This window comes from Balaenoptera physalus (genome assembly GCF_965194825.1).
Source record: "Balaenoptera physalus genome assembly, chromosome: 15".
Taxonomy (NCBI): Eukaryota; Metazoa; Chordata; class Mammalia; order Artiodactyla; family Balaenopteridae; genus Balaenoptera; species Balaenoptera physalus.
This window is the reverse complement of record NC_138894.1, coordinates 37,912,795-37,929,044: the sequence shown is the minus strand read 5'-3', so window position 1 is coordinate 37,929,044 and position 16,250 is coordinate 37,912,795. Positions and strand designations below refer to the sequence as shown.

Here is a 16,250-nt window from a genome sequence, read left to right as displayed (position 1 = left end):
ATGTTTTTCTTTTGTCAGTTGCATATTAATTTTCTTTGCTCCTTTCTATTTTTTTCTTTTTGATTGGTACATTTTATAAATTGACTGCCATCTATATTGAAAATATTTCCCTGAGTTTGTTATGTAATCTTCAACTTTAGTTAAGGTGTTTGTTTTTTCCCCATGAACAGATTTAAAATATTTTAAATGTTTATGTAGTTAAAATGATCAATCTTTCACCCTTTATGGTTTCTGCCTTTGGTATCATGTTAATAAAGCTTTTCTCTTCACCAAGATTACATAAATGTGTATCTACTTTTTATTTCTCAGTTCACTTTATACATTTAAATCTTTATCTGGGGACTTCCCTGGTGGTGCAGTGGTTAAGAGTCTGTCTGCCAACGCAGGGGACACAGGTTCGATCCCTGGTCCGGAAAGATCCCACATGCCGCTGAGCAACTAAGCCCGTGCGCCACAACTACTGAGCTTGCGCTCTACAGCCCGCGAGCCACAACTACTGAGCCCATGTGCCACAACTACTGAAGCCCACGCACCTAGAGCCCATGCTCTGCAACAAGAGAAGCCACCGCAATAAGAAGCCCGTGCACCGCAAGGAAGAGTAGCCCCTGCTCGCCACAACTAGAGAAAACCCATGCACAGCAATGAAGACCCAACAGCAGCCAAAAATAAATAAATAAATAAATAGATAAAGAAATAAAAAATCTTTATCTGTGATTTATGTGATATATGGTGCAAGGTATGGGGCTGGTTCTTCCCTCTCCCCCAGTGGTTTATCCAGGTGCCTCATACCATTTCCTTGAGATGATTTACTCTCACATCTAATTTTTTATGTACCTGGGTCTGTTTCTGGACGTTTCTACTCTGTTTTGCTGATTTATTTCTCTACCATCCACATTGTTTTCAATCTTTTAGTTTTGTGGCCTATTTTAATACCTGATAGGGCCAGTACTAAAAGAATCTCATTTTCAAATATTTCTTTGTTATTTATCTCTGTTATTTTCCAACTGAACTTCCAAATCATGACGTCAAGTTTCAAGAAAATTCCGTTTGCATTTCAACTGGTGTCAAAACAAACTTACAAATTATTTTAAAGGAATTGACATCCTTCCAAAAATGCATCTTCTCGTTCTGAGCTTCTAGTATGCTGTATTTCCTTGATTCTAAGACACCACCAAGTAGGAGCCACATCATTAATTTGATAACAGATTTTTGAAAATCAAAACATTATGTTCCATTCAGAATTTAATGATTCTTCTAAATCGCTCTTATCCATGGACAGTAGTCACAGTGACAGACTCCCTCCCTCTCCCCACTCCCCAGCTTAAGCAATCAGGAAATTTATTATCTTACATATTTGGAAGTTCTGAGGTCAAACAAGCTTCAGGGCTGGTTGATTCAGCTAGTCAGCAACGTCATCAAGGTCGCAGCTTGTGTCCATTTTTCTGCTCTGCCTTTCTGACTGGACTGGCGCCCCCTTCAGGCTGCTGGATGGAGCAGTTCCAGCATTGCATCCAGAAACAGCAATGTCCAGAAAGAAAGGGGCTGTCTCAGTCTTTTTCTTAGGAAGGAGGAATCTTCCTAGAAGCCCCATAGCTTTTTTCCTTTCTCATTGCAAGAACAGGGTCACCAGCCCATTCTGAAAACAATCTCTGTCTGGGGATGGGGCACCATAATTGTTTAAGGCCAAACAGAATGTACCCTCGAGGTGCTGGTGGTGGTTGTTCTTCATGATTGGAGATCTTGGACCTTGAGGACTAAGAAAATAAATGTGAGGGGCAGCAAAGAATACCTGCCTGTGAGTTAACTTGCCTAATTGAGTTAAACTCTGTTTTGTTGAGTTAATATTATTGGAAATTAAAAATGTCTTTTGAAAATCAGCTGGGAGCGTTTGACAGATAGATGTTCAGCACAGATAATTCTCCACAACAGGCGTGACTCGACCCCTCCAATCTCTCCTAGTTTTGAAAATTCTAGAATCGATTCTGAGGGACTCTTTAACTGAGCTGCTCTGTATGTGACAGGAAAAGTTCTGTGTAACACAGCTTTCTGCTTCGGAACTTATCATAATGTAATCTTTTTTTCAAAGGTATTTAAATTGGGAATTAGGGATGCCAATTTAAGTTAAAAGAGTGAATGGCACTAAAAATGTAAATATTCAACTGAAACAAGAATCAGATGAACAAATACTTCTATGAATGGATTATTTCCCACATGGAAGGCTAATAACAACAGCATTTTAATTTATTTCTGTGCCTGGTGGCTGGTTAAGTTTCTTTTGACATTGATTGTAAGATACATCTTGATTTCCATAATATTAAAATGTGAAAAATTCTGCATCTTAGAATAGAAGCAGTAGAAGAGAATGGTGGTTTATATACTATAATATGTTGGGTCACAGAATTAAGCTTAAAGTCCATCTTAATAGTAATTGACTGAAAGTAATAGGATGTAATTTACTAGGGTAAAATGTTAAGCTAGTCACTTCATTAAAAAAAATCAGAATGATGTAGGAGGTAACTCTTAGCAACAGTGCAGTGGGAAAAGATCTGAGGGATTTTGACAACATCAGGTTCAATATAAGCTATCTAATGTAGTGGATAGTAGTAGGATAATATTTTCAGATATTGATATATTTTTGTCACCCTGCACATTCCCCTTTCTCTTATTTACATTTAGGCAAGCAATTTTCCAGAAAACCTAATCCTTTAGGAGAACTCAGTCTAAGGAGTTCAAAGGAAGAAGGAGGATTCAGGGCAGAGTCATGGGAAATTGCTCTCCTCTCCCAAGCTAGAGACTTTTCCAAACTGACAGGGGGCAGAAGATAGAGAGAGAAGTTGGAGCTGGGTCTCTCTCTTCACCCCAGTCAACCAGGAAATGTCCAGATCCTAGAGAATGACTGTGTGGGGACTCCAGGCACACGGGCCTTTAGGTGGCCTCAAAAAAAGGATCTTTTGTCTTGTGTGTGGCACGGTCCCAGCAGGGAGTCCCTGGATCCAAAGGACCCTGGGAACAGGGGGCAGTGAACCTTTCAGGGGAAACCTGTGGGGACAGATGGCTGATGACCAATGGGACCCTTCACTCCTACCTCAGAGATACCACGGCACCGATTGCATAAAATCCTGAAACTCTGACATAATCCTGGGGAAGACTGCACCAGGGATAACCAAGCTAAATTTCTTGCCATCCTGTTGGGAAGGAGGCAAGGAATCAGTTACAGAGTTATAGTATATGTATAACTGAATCTCTTACTGTACGTCTGAAACTAACACAACATTCTAAATCAACTCTACTCCAATAAAACTAAAAAGTAAATAAATAAATAAAATAAAGAAAGGGATAGTTCTTGCACATTCGAGTTTGGCAACTGAGATACCTACAGTTCCTAATCTTGGGCTGAACTGACAGCAGCAGCTATTATATAACCCACTGTCCTCTGCACCTGGACATTGTATTTTGTTCCAGGGGCCTGGGTTTTAAGTAAGTGAGACAAGGGAATGCCTTCATCCTCTAGGGCATGCTCAAGTTTTCCTCTCCCACTGCAGGCGTTCCCCCTGGGATGTGGATCAAGGGCAAGGAACTTACAGGGCCTTCCTGCTACGGCCTTGGCCTCTCTTTGGATGAGGCTTGTTTTTCTCTTGTGGGGTCTGCATACAAAGATGCTCCAGCAGCTGCTGCCAGCCTGGGAAGCTGGGAAGCCTGAGGTGGATCAGTTCTACTTTGACCTTAAGAGAGAGCCCTCTGTTTTCCTCTCTTTCTCTCTGGAAGGGACTGAGCTTAAGATGCAGGTCTTGGGAGGCAGCTCCATTTTGTTTTAAAACTGGGCCTTAGGCTTATAGCTGTACACAGTCCTGTCCAGCTCACAAGGAGACCAGTTGGAGCTTGGGGAAAAGTCTTATTAAATAAGGTGATTTGAGGAAGTCTGACAGAATGGCGCATTCCTGGTAAGTGGGAAGACCACCATTCCCCACCACCTAACAAGCCTGCTTGGCTACTGCAAAGTCTGTGGGAAACCAGTCCCACGATGGAGGCTCTCCTTCCCTCAGAGCTATCAGCATCAGTCCCATCAACCTGCCTCCCTATTTATGGCAGTCCCCACAGAAGTCCAAGACTCCCAGGGTATCCCCACCCAGAAACCCTGCTTCCACAAGGCAGCTCTGTATACTCCCAATCTGATCAACCTCCCACCTGTCTCTGCCCCCAGTCCTCCTACTGGGCCTTCTGGAACTCAGTTTGTCACCAGAAAAATTGCCTGGGTTTTCAAACTCTGCTTTGACTGATGTTGCTTAATGGAAACCTGGCTGTGTTTTCACAGTGTTCTTTTCGTGTCTTTCTCAAGGTACAAAAGGCCGGGTAGTATGGCCTTTGCCCCTCGTGGCACTCCAGGCAGTTTCTCCCTCTTCCTTCCTCAAAACCCCCAGTTTCTGTGAAGCATGCGCCATCAGACTCTACCACAGGCTATCTCTCCTTCTTAAAGTCACCTTCACATCTTCTTCACTAGGATTTTAGCAGCTTGTTCCCTGTCTTCCTCTCCAGCACTGCTCCCATCAGCATTCTGGGTGACTTCAACGTCTACATAGATGATTCATCTCACCCCTGGCCTCTCAATTTCTTTCCATGGCCCTACCTGAAACCTCATCACCAGTAACTGGACCATCTCCTAAAATCTAGACTTCAGCATCCTACTCTCTGGTTTCCATGGCCACCTATCTTTCCAGATTTTTTACCCGATTACCCCAGTGTCAATGATTCTTCAATTCCATAGAAACCTCCGATCTGTTGACTTTTATGCTATCAATCTTCCTCCTCATAGTCTCATTTACTTCCTTATCCAAGATACATTTCAAGGTCCAGACTCTTGCAAACACAATTCTTTGGTTTTCACTCGCTCCCTAGTACTTTCCAGGCAAAACACAACCCTGGATAAACTCATCTCTCTGCCTACTCTACTTCCAAGCTGCAGATATGGCTGAAGAAAAGTCCCACTGCCACGCTGAATGTTCTTGCTTTACATATATGACCAGAAATCTCAAGAGGTCTCTTAGTGCTCACTACCCAGATGTCCTGCCAGTTTTCTTAATTCATTTGTTTGATCTCCAAGAGGACTTTTGCACACCTCACTGTCTCCATAAAGTACGACATCCCTCCCTCCCCCTTTCTTATCCTCAGCTGGCAACCTCATCTCTATTTCCGTGATGAAAAAGAACAGTAGTTAATCTTCCCATTGTCAAATCAACCAGTCTACCAGCATCTGACCCCATATACTCTGCTTTGCTTCTGGTGCAGTAGAGGAATTATCTCTGTCTCCTATCTAGGCCAGCTTCACTCATGTTCTGGAGCCCATCCCCTCTGGCCTACTGTGATTGTCACTTCTCTCTCCGCTGTCATTAAAATGTTACCCTCTCTACTGGATTATTCTTATCAGCAAATAAACATACCAGAATATCTCCCAAATGAAAAAAAATCTTCCATAGTCTTCAAATCCCTTCTTGCTGTTACCCCCTCTCCACCTTTTTTTTTTTAATTTTTAAAATTTTATTTATTTATTTATTTTATTTTTGGCTGCGTTTGGTCTTCATTGCTGTGCGTGGACTTTCTCTAGTTGCGGTGCGTGGGCTTCTCATTGCGGTGGCTTCTCTTGTTGCAGATCATGGGCTCTAGGTGCGTGGGCTTCAGTAGTTGTGGCACACGGGCTTAGTTACTCTGCAGCATGTGGGATCTTCCTGGACCAGGGCTTGAACCCGTGTCTCCTGCATTGGCAGGCGGATTCTTAACCACTGCCCCACCAGGGAAGCCCCCATCCTCCTTTTTGACACAATGTCTCAAAGCTGTTTATCCTGTATACTTTCTCACCTCTCTTTTTCACCCCAGTCCACTTTAATCCAACTTTTACCCTCATAACTCGACTGAAAAGACTCTTTTCAACATCACTTCCATTCTGCCAAAACCTAAGTTTAATTTTTTAGTCCACATTTGACTAGCTCCTTGGCATTTTTGGACATAGTTAATCACTCTTTCCTTCTTGAAGCAGTTTTGTACTACCCTCTCCTGGCTTTCCTCCTTCCTTGCTGGAAGCTTCTTTTTAGTCTCCTTTGCTGGTTCACCATCTTTCAGACCTCTGGATGTTGGAGATCTTGGGATTCAGTTCTTGGCCTATTTATTTACTTCCAGGGTGATTTTACTAGTCTCATGGTGTTAAGTCCCATCTTTGTGTTGATGACTCACAAATTTATATTTCCAGTATGACCTCACTCCTGAACAACAGACTCATATATACAATTATCTACTCAACAACTAAGGAAGTCTCAAGCTTAACATGTCTAAAACTGTTCTCCCAGCCCATTCCTCCCCTAGTCATCCCCATCTCAGGAAATGACTGTGCTAGTCATTATTCACTATTCTGCTATTCACTGGCTCAGGCAAGTTAACCATCCCTGATTCCTCTCTTTTCCTCATACACACAATCCAAACTATTGGCAAGTGCTGCTGACCCTAAAATATTCATCCCTAACCTGACCACTTCCCACCGCTTCCACCAATCCCATCTTGGTCCAAGGCAACACGATTCTTGCTTAGACAATTGCAATAGCCTCTCTACATGTCTCTCTTCTTGCATTCTTGCTCCTCTGTGGTCCATGTATTAACTAAGAATTATCTTTTAAAATGTAAATTCTACTTTAAAATATACCACATTCCTCTGCTCAAAATTCTCCAGTGCCTTCCCATCACACTTGAAATAATATCCAAACTCCTTACCTCATTTCACCGACCTTACCTAATCCGACCCCCAAGTCTCTCTGATTTTTTCTAATTAATTAATTTTGGGACTGCTTCAGGTCTTAGTTGGAGCACGAGGGATCTTTCGTTGCAGTGCACAGGCTCTCTAGTTGTGGCTCGTGGGCTCCAGAGTGCGTGGGCTCTAGTTGTGGCACACGGGCTCTCTAGTTGTGGCACGTGGGCTTAGTTGCCCTGCAGCATGTGGGATCTTAGTTCCCCAACCAGGGATCGAACTGGCGTCCCCTGCATTGCAAAACAGATTCTAAACTACTGGACCACCAGGGAAGCCCCAAGCTTCTCTGATCTGATCTCCTTTCCCTCTCCGCCCTCTGACCCACTGACCTCATTGTTCTCTTCAAACCCAGGCCTTCCTTCTGTGGGGTCTTTGCGCGGGTTGTGTTTTCTATCTGGAATACACTTGCCCCATATTGTCTCACGTCTGTTGCCCTCACTTCATTCAGGTCTTAAGAATTAACTTATCAGTGGAACCTTCTCTGACCTTCCTATCTAAGATAGTCACCCATCTCCATGGCTCACCGTCCTCTGATCCTGCATTATTTTTCTCATAGCACTTACATTGTATAAACGTTATCTTGTATGTTTATGGCTTATTGCCTGTTTCTTCTACTAGAATGTAAGCTCATGAGAGCAAAGACTTTTTCTGTCTTCTCTCTTTCTTTTTTTAACATCTTTATTGGAGTATAATTGCTTTACAATGGTGTGTTAGTTTCTGCTTTATAACAAAGTGAATCAGTTATACATATACATATGTTCCCATATCTCTTCCCTCTTGCGTCTCCCTCCCTCCCACCCTCGCCATCCCACCCCTCTAGGTGATCACAAAGCACCGAGCTGATCTCCCTGTGCTATGCGGCTGCTTCCCACTAGCTATCTATTTTACGTTTAGTAGTGTATATATGTCCATGCCACTCTCTCACTTTGTCACAGCTTACCCTTCCCCCTCCCCGTATCCTCAAGTCCATTCTCTAGTAGGTTCTGTCTTCTCTTAATCATTGTATCTCCAGTGCTAAAACAGTGACTGTATATGGTAGGTACTCAGTAGACATATTTTGAATGAATTCTTAAAGAGCATGACTGTTCCTGGCATGCTGCTCTGCAGACTTTCTTTAAGAGCTCGTGATGGAGGTGAGTTGCCCTGGATCTTAGCCATATACTATCTAAGAAACACAGCCAGGGCTAGTGAAGGGTCTTGCAGCCGGCCTGACTGAAATACCCGAGGGTGCTTCTCCTGAAGAAAAGATGACTTAGGAAGACCAGACTAGCTGTCTTGAAATGTTAAGAAGTACCACGTGAAAGAGGGATTAGCTTCATTTATTACTGCTCTAAAGCTCTACTCTCCAAATTTTAAAAGTTTTTCATGTGTATCAGTAAACTATTTCCAGCATCTTTCCAAAAAATGCACACTTATTTATAAATTATATGCATATTAGTCATGGATGATGATAAATTAACCCGTTTTCTCTCTGGGAAGAACCAATGTCCGCTTTTGCGGGTAGACAACCCATTGGATCTCTGGGAGTGCTTATTGGACCTGAGAGACAATTGGCCCTTATTTTAGTTCCCCATGATGGACCCCTGCAATCTGGGCCCCAAGTCCTGTCTTGGAAGCCCTGCCTCCTCTCTTCTGCATGTGGCCTTACACTACACCTTCATCACCTAGGCTCACCTGAGCACATGTCTTCTCAGGACCTGAAAGCACTTCCCTGAAGCACTGTTATATAAGGAAGAACTTTCTAATGCTAAGAGCCATCCAGCAGCGAAATTTGCTGGCCTCTCAGGAAGTGTGTATTGTCTTATCACTGGGCTTGCTTCAACTCAGGTGGCATGGCTCCCTGGAAATTTGACATTTACTGGACATTTGGACTTGATCAATGACCGATGCCATTTGCATCAGAATCGGCTGTGTGTGTGTGGAGCGGTGGGTATGGTTGAGGAAGGTTGTTAAAAATGAAGGTCCCTGGGCCTTCCCTAGACCCCCTGCAGCAGCATATCTTGGGGAAGGAGCCAGGAATCAGCAAACTTAAGTTGAGGTCCAGCTGGATGAAACATACTAAGAGGTCCCTCCTCACTCTGAGAGACTGGGTTTCAACTTCTAATGCTATTTATTAACTGGGACTCGCTGGAGGCCCTTGGGCATATTAGTAAACCTTTTGGACCTCTGTTTTGTCATCTTTAAAACAGAAGTTAAGCTACAGTCTCTTCTGTCTCTGGAGTCCCAGGCTGTTCTTTTCTTAATTTTAAAAATTTTATTAAAATTTTAAAATTTAAAACATTGAGATGTAAGTGACATATAACATTGTATTAGTATACAACATAATGATTTGTTATATGTGTCTGTTGTGAGATGACCCTTATCTGCAGTTTCGCTTTCCACAGAAAGATACCTGGTCTCAGTTACCCTTCGTCAACCATGGTCCGAAAGTATTAAATAGAAAATTCCAGAAATAAACAGTTCATAACTTTTAAATTGTGCACTGTTCTGAGTAGTGTGATGAAATCTTGTGCCATCCTGGGCCGTGGGTTATCCCTTTGGCCAGCATATCCTGCCTGTTTGTCACTTAGTAGCCATCTTGGTCACCAGATCAGATTGACTGTTGCAGTATTTCAATGCTTGTGTTAAAGTAACCCTGATTTTATTTAATAATGGCCCCAAAGGGCAAGAGTAGTGATGCTGGCAATTTGGAAATGCCAAAGAGAAGGCGTAAAGTGCTTCATTTAAGAGAAAAGGTGAAAGTTCTCAACTTAATCAGGAAAGAAAAAAAAATCGTCCACTGAGGTTGCTAAGATCTATGGTAAGAATGGATCTTCTATCTGTGAAACTGTGAACAAGGAGAAAGAAATTCATGCTGGTTTTTTGGTTGCACCTCAAACTGCAAACGTTACAGCCATAGTGCACAAGTGCTTAGTTAAGATGGAAAAGGCATTAAATTTGTACAAGATATTTTAAGAGAGAGAGAGGGACCACATTCACATAATTTTTATTACAGTATATTGTTATAATTGTTCTATTTTATTATTAGTTATTATTGTTAATCTCTTACTGTGCCTAATTTGCAAAGTAAACTTTATCACAGGTATGTATGTACAGGAAAAAAACATAAGTACATATTGGGTTCAGTACTATCCGTGGTTTCAGGCATCCACTGGGGTTTTGGAGCGTGTCTTCCATGGATAAAAGGGGCCTGCGTAAGTTTAGTTAACATCCAACACCACACATAGTTACAATTTTTTTTCTCTTGTGATGAGAACTTTCAAGATCTAGCTCTTAGCAACTTTCAAATATCCAGTACGTGAACCATATTCACCATGCTGTACATTACATCCCCAGGACCAGGCCTCTATTTTCTACCTTGTCTCTCTTTATTTGAAGCTTTTCTTGCAGCTGGGTACAAGTGAGCATGTTAAAAAAAATGTTCGTGGCAGTGAAATGAAAAGTAGCAAGTGCTCAATGATTTTTTGTTGATTGATAGCTTGGTTTAGGGTTAGTCAAAGGAGACCATTCAAAACAGGAGGAAAGCCACATCTTAAAAGCCGGAGCTTCCCAAACCTTGGCTCACTTCAGACCTTAACATGAAAGCCGTTATTTAAGTTGTGCTTCTGAAGTGGGTTGGCGGGAGGGGCAGTGACTTACCATCACAGGACTGCTACAGGCCAGTAAATGCTCTGCCAGCCACGCTTGCTGCGCAAGAGGCTTTCCCTGTGTGGCTTTATCAAAGGCCATGGGCTGGCAGCTGGACACACAGAGCTGCTCCTGTGTGGGCACAGAGACCCCTTGTCACGCTGCCCATCGGAGGAGCCACAGGGCTGGTTTCCAGCTCCTCTGTAGGGAGGAGGATGCAGTTTGAGAAGGAGGCCTCTGGGGTTTGTCCAGATCCCAGAAGCAGCAGGCAAGACGAGCGGTATTCATGGTCACATCTAGGGATGCAGAAGCCTCAGGCTGGTGACTGTGGCTGCAGTCTCCATCTACTTTGTTTTTAAGAGAACACTTAGAAAAGAGAAGAGCTGCATTTTAAAGTCAGGGACATTGTCTGTTGCTGGGAATCTGATAGAGGCGCCTGTCTGCAGGGACCTATGTGGCTCCTGTCAGCTAAAAGCAGCTGTTCAGCGGGCCAGATATCCTGGACGGGACCTGGGCTCTCTCATCAGCGTCTTCCCTCCGTTTCTGGAAAGCCTGCCTTCGAGACATCTGGGTGAGCTCTTTCTGCTGAGGGCCATCCCCACGATTATGGCCTTGGTGAAGACCCCAACGTGGTGACTCAGTGACTCTCATCCCTTAACCTCAGGCTCTGGTCTCATGCAAGCCGTGCCCGGGCTCAGGGGTGAGTCTTCAAGAGCCCCCTTCACTTGATCCCCTGCCTTGTTCTTCCCTGAGTCCTGCCTATAGAGATAAACCTCCAAGATTCACCAGAGAGCTGAGGATGGGATGACATCCCAAGTGTCTTTTTCCAAGCACGTTCCCCCAGGGAAGAGAATTTGCATTAACTAGGCACCCACTATGTGTGAGGCACGCATTATGTATTTTACCCTAATGTTTTCCAAGTTAGGGTGTGAGATCCTCAAGGATGACCCACTGGGGAGCAGGAAGAACATACTAAGGCTTCTGTTTATATTTACTTTCTAATCCAAGGAATAAGAAAGAAATTAAGTATACTTGTATTTAATGGAAACTAGCACCTGCATGCCTGGCATGGGAGGTATCTTAAGGGTGGAATGGGGGTTACAGTCATGCAGAGGCTGATGTGGCATCCCCAGGCTTTCATTTGCTCATTTTTAGCATATTGAAACAAACTGCAATGAACATGAATGGATTTAAGGATTTTAAAATAATCCTAACAAAGTGGACAAATGGCTTAAAAATGAGACCACAGGTTGAAAATAATGCTAAAATTTAAACACAAGCAAAGAACCAAAAAATAGTAGGGAAACACTTCTACTTCCAGAATGAACTATATCATGTTACAAAACAAAAACAATGGTAATCCAACAATATCTGACAAGAAGTCGGTAACAAAGGAAAAAATTGGTAAAGAAGACTATTTGAACTACGAATTTACATCCACAATCTTTAAGGGGACCTTCCCTCTAAGTTTACGGCATGTTTTGAGGTAATAGCTAAGGGTGATATAAAGCCGTCACATTTAGCAATGTATTTAAAACTGAGCACAGAAAACATGAAGGCGGGTCTCTACAGTTTTTCAGAAATGTTTCAAGTCAAGAAAAATCAGTCCTATTTGTAAGGAAATTTTATTAAACGTAATAATACAGTTTAAAGTCTCTTGAGGTTTCTTATGCAATAGGAAAAGACAAAAAGCCATACACTATTGGAGAAACACATCCTGACTTCCTGGCTGAAACACACAGAAAACAATACGGCAAAAAACTAAGATGCATTCATCTTTCACGAAAAGAATATTGAAAATTGTTGAATGATGTTTAGAAAACACTGCTTAAGATTTGAAGCAAGAAGTATTAGAACAAAGTACTAGATTTCTCAGGGAGAGATAGAAGTGGAACATTTGGATGGAAGCAGGGCTGTGTCTAACATGTTTCACCTTATGGTAATTCCTAAATTCTATTTCAATGAAGACATTACATAAAAATTTCGCTTCTTTTTAGAACATAAAAAGCCACAAGAGCTTGTTGTGCACACACTAGTAATGAGAAAAAGCTGGATAAAGATTTTAGAAAGTCATTAATTGTTTTTGTATCCATTAAAGAACTGAGGTCTTAAATAAACCAAGTTAACTAAATTCCAATGTGGTGAGAAGCTATTCTGAGGAGAGACAGGACAGATGAACTCTTTCACCTTTGTCAGAGTATGGAGGAAAGAAGTCGCCACAAGAGCCGACAGGTAAGAAGAAAACAGCTGAAATTTTAATGAATTCTTAAGAGCCAGCTCTGGCTCTAGTACGACAATTTAGAATCCCTGGAAAGCCCCAGACCCAAGGGGAGCCCACACTTCCTTGCCAGTTGTTTTGCCCTAGCTTCTACCAAGTTCTCCTGGAGAAGACTGGGGGTGGGGCAGGAGACCTGAAAGAGCCCTCCTCTCTGCGTTGCAGAGGCGTAGGACCCCACTTGTTCCCCAGATTCTTCTTTCATATGATGCAAAAGCCACATGCTTCTGGAGTGAGGAGAGGAAGGAAACTCTGCAGTGCCCCAGTTGTAGGCAAAATCTGCTAGTGCTGGTCTAGAGGTAGAAGTCAAAGCCATCTGTTGCCAGGAGAGGAAAAGGAAATCTGCTTGGGGTTTAGCACATATGTAGAAGCAAAATATTAGTCAAAAATAGCATGAAGGATGAGCAGTAGGAATGACGGTATACTGTTGCAACGTTCTACTACTATACTTGAAGTGGTATAATAATATTTGATGGTAAACTGTATATTGTAAACCGTAGTACAATCACTAAAAAGCAAAATAAAGAGGTATAATTATTAAGCCAGTGGTAGAGCTAAACTAGAATGATATTAAAAGTTCTCATTAATACAAAAGAAGGCAGGAAAAGAGGGAAAAAAATGAAGATGGGACAAATGATCAAATGGTAGATTAAGATCCAATCATATTTATAGTTATATTAAATATCTAAATACTCCAAATAAAAGGCAGAGGTTGTCAGATTGGGAAAAAAGAAGAAGGCCTGATTATATTTTCCATAAAAAACCTATTTTATTTTATTTTATTTTATTTTATTTTTTTTTAATTTTTATTTATTTATTTATTTATTTATGGCTGTGTTGGGTCTTCGTTTCTGTGCGAGGGCTTTCTCTAATTGTGGCAAGCGGGGGCCACTCTTCATCACGGTGCGCGGGCTTCTCACTCTCGCGGCCTCTCTTGTTGCGGAGCACAGGCTCCAGATGCGCAGGCTCAGTAATTGTGGCTCACGGGCCTAGTTGCTCCGTGGCATGTGGGATCTTCCTAGACAAGGACTCGAACCCGTGTGCCCTGCATTGGCAGGCAGATTCTCAACCACTGCGCCACCAGGGAAGCCCCAAAAAACCTATTTTAAATGCAAAGACATAGACAGGTTAAAAGTAAAAAGATGGAAAGAGATATATCATGTAAGCAGTGATTTTTAAAAAGGTAGAATGGCTATATGAATATTGGACAAAGTAGACTTCAGAACAAGGATTATTACCAGTTAAAAAGCAGGATAATACATAGCGATAAAAGGGTCAATTCATTAAGAAAACATAACAACTCTAAACATATATGCACCTAATGAAAGAACTTCAAAATACATAAAGCAAATGCTGATGGAATGGAAAGAAGGAAGAGACAAATCCACAATTATAGTTGGAAACATCAAAAAACTTCACCCCCAGCTCACCCAACATTGCGTGTTCAGATCCTGAAATTCCTTCAAGCTGTTTCCTCTCTTTTAAAAAATCAGTTACAGGGAAGATACAGATACCTTGGCCTGGTTTCCTCATTTCTGTCCTGAGTCGGTAGGCATGGTCAAGTCTTACTTAGACTTTAAGGCCAAAGACTGTTATGGATGTCCATAATGGAGAAGAGACAGATCAGAGGTTAGAGGAAATACAGACCAATGTCTATTCGGACCTCTTCATTTTACTGATGGGGACAGTGAGGGCCAGGATCCTGAAATAACTGAGCTGAGATCACACCACTGGTTGGCTGTAGAGCCAGGACTAGAACGAGGATACCTGCCCTCATTCCAGTGCTGTTTCTGGCAGAGGGGGGTCAGAGTGGAGGGAAGAAGAATGAAAAGGAGAGGAGGGGAGGAGAGAAGAGCAAGTGTGTAGGGACTTAGTGGTTTGCAGACTTGAATTACGCTCTTTGTTATGTTCCCAAACTTCAGGCCCTACAGCGCTGTTGGGGGAAGGAAGTTGGGAATGGTATACACATTGGAAACAGGGGCACATTTTAAAACTGTTGAAGGGGCTTTTAGAGCCTCTTCGAGGAGCGTCAGCGTTCTGGGGAACATTGCATGGGAAAAGTCAGTGATGGCTCAAGAAGTAGCAAGCCAAGGGAAAAGGTTTCCTTTTGGAAATCGAGTGAAGAAGTCTTGCCTTTATAATTTTCCTTATGTCACCAGTAACAGATAGAGTTTCTGGAACATAGGGGATCAATCCTTCCACAGCCAGCACCCCGACACCCATCTCTACCTGGTTTATTTCAGCATAGGAACGATGTCTCTGAAGGAACTCTTGTCGGGGCGGAGACACTGCTCAGAGCGGAGTTCCTCTAGTCCAAGTGGGGCACAGCTACACCCAAGGTCCTGCCGGCTGGGTCTCGATGCTCCTCCCCCCTACACATACACAGGAAAATGGTTAGATATGTACTAAAGATGCGGCTCATTGTGGAGTCTCTAAAAGGTCAGGAGCCAGTTTGAGGACCACCAGCTGGGAAGAGAGCTCTGAACCAAGGCTTATGAATAACAATGTTAGCTTTAGCCGATGCTTTACGATAAGTGCCCAGCGCTTTCCCATACCTGGTCCCTTTCAACCCAGTTACTCTTTGCCGTAATTATGCTTTTCATTTTACAGCTGAGGAAACAGTTTCAAACGCTTATGTCAGTTTCCATGGGCTGGTAAGTGGCAAAGCTTGGAGTTGGACCCAGTTGACCAGATCCCTACTCACCTTTGGAGGGTGAGAGAGACGTGTCAAGGGAGTATTCGGTCTCACATTGGCATGGGCTCCCTTAGGGTGCCTGTGTGAAGAATGGGGAGAAGGCCAGGGTGGGTGGTGAGACCAGTTCTGCCTGGAGAGTCAAGGTTTCACAGACGGGGAAACATTTTAGATGGCACTAAAACAGCTTCCTAAATTTGGCTGCCCATCAGAAACAACCAGAGAAGTTAAAAAAAAAGTCTGATTCCTGAACTCCTCCCCAGACCCATCAATTCAGTATCTCAGTGGGGAAAACTGAGAATATACCTGTATTTGTCCCAACAGCTTCCTTGTGGCCAGAATGGAGACCCTTGAAGGATGGGGAGTTGGGGCCAGTCCCAGGGGCCTCCCATCTCATGCAGCTGTGGGCAGCCCCCTGCACCCCTCCTCCCTGGGGAGGGAGGAGGGTCTTCTCAATGGAAGACCAGGGTCCTGCCTGCTACTCTGGTACCTACCTGGGTCCAGAGACCAGGGTCCCATGGACAGGCCAGGAGCCTCCCAGGTACATGATCTGCGCCGCACAGGCTAGTTTACTGCCACCTACCTGCGGACTGTGCTTACAGAAATGATTTCTTTGTCAAAGCACACGACAGTGAGCCTGCTTTGGCCCCAGGCTTCTGTTTCATAACTCCTTCTATTGGAGCAGAAAGAAGCAGCACATTATTCTTTTTCTGTTCCCTGTTTTCTCATGGCTCAAGAGAGCAACAAGCACTTTGTGCAAACAGAAAAGCCGGCTTTGCTGTCTGAGGACAGGGAGGTGAGAGAGACAAGAAGAAGGCCTTTCACAGACCATAAAAGAGACACACAACACAAAGCAGGCTTGGGGCGGG

General features: G+C 43.1%; 1 long non-coding RNA gene across 1 annotated transcript; it reads right to left on the bottom strand.

Moving 5' to 3' along the window:
• Positions 1-1,828: 1,828 nt before the first annotated feature.
• LOC309644371 lies at positions 1,829-15,990 on the bottom strand. The gene is made up of 2 exons (XR_014254392.1): positions 13,790-15,990; positions 1,829-13,453 (listed from the first exon to the last, which is right to left on the bottom strand). It is a non-coding gene; the product is annotated as an uncharacterized lncRNA (long non-coding RNA).
• Positions 15,991-16,250: the final 260 nt, after the last annotated feature.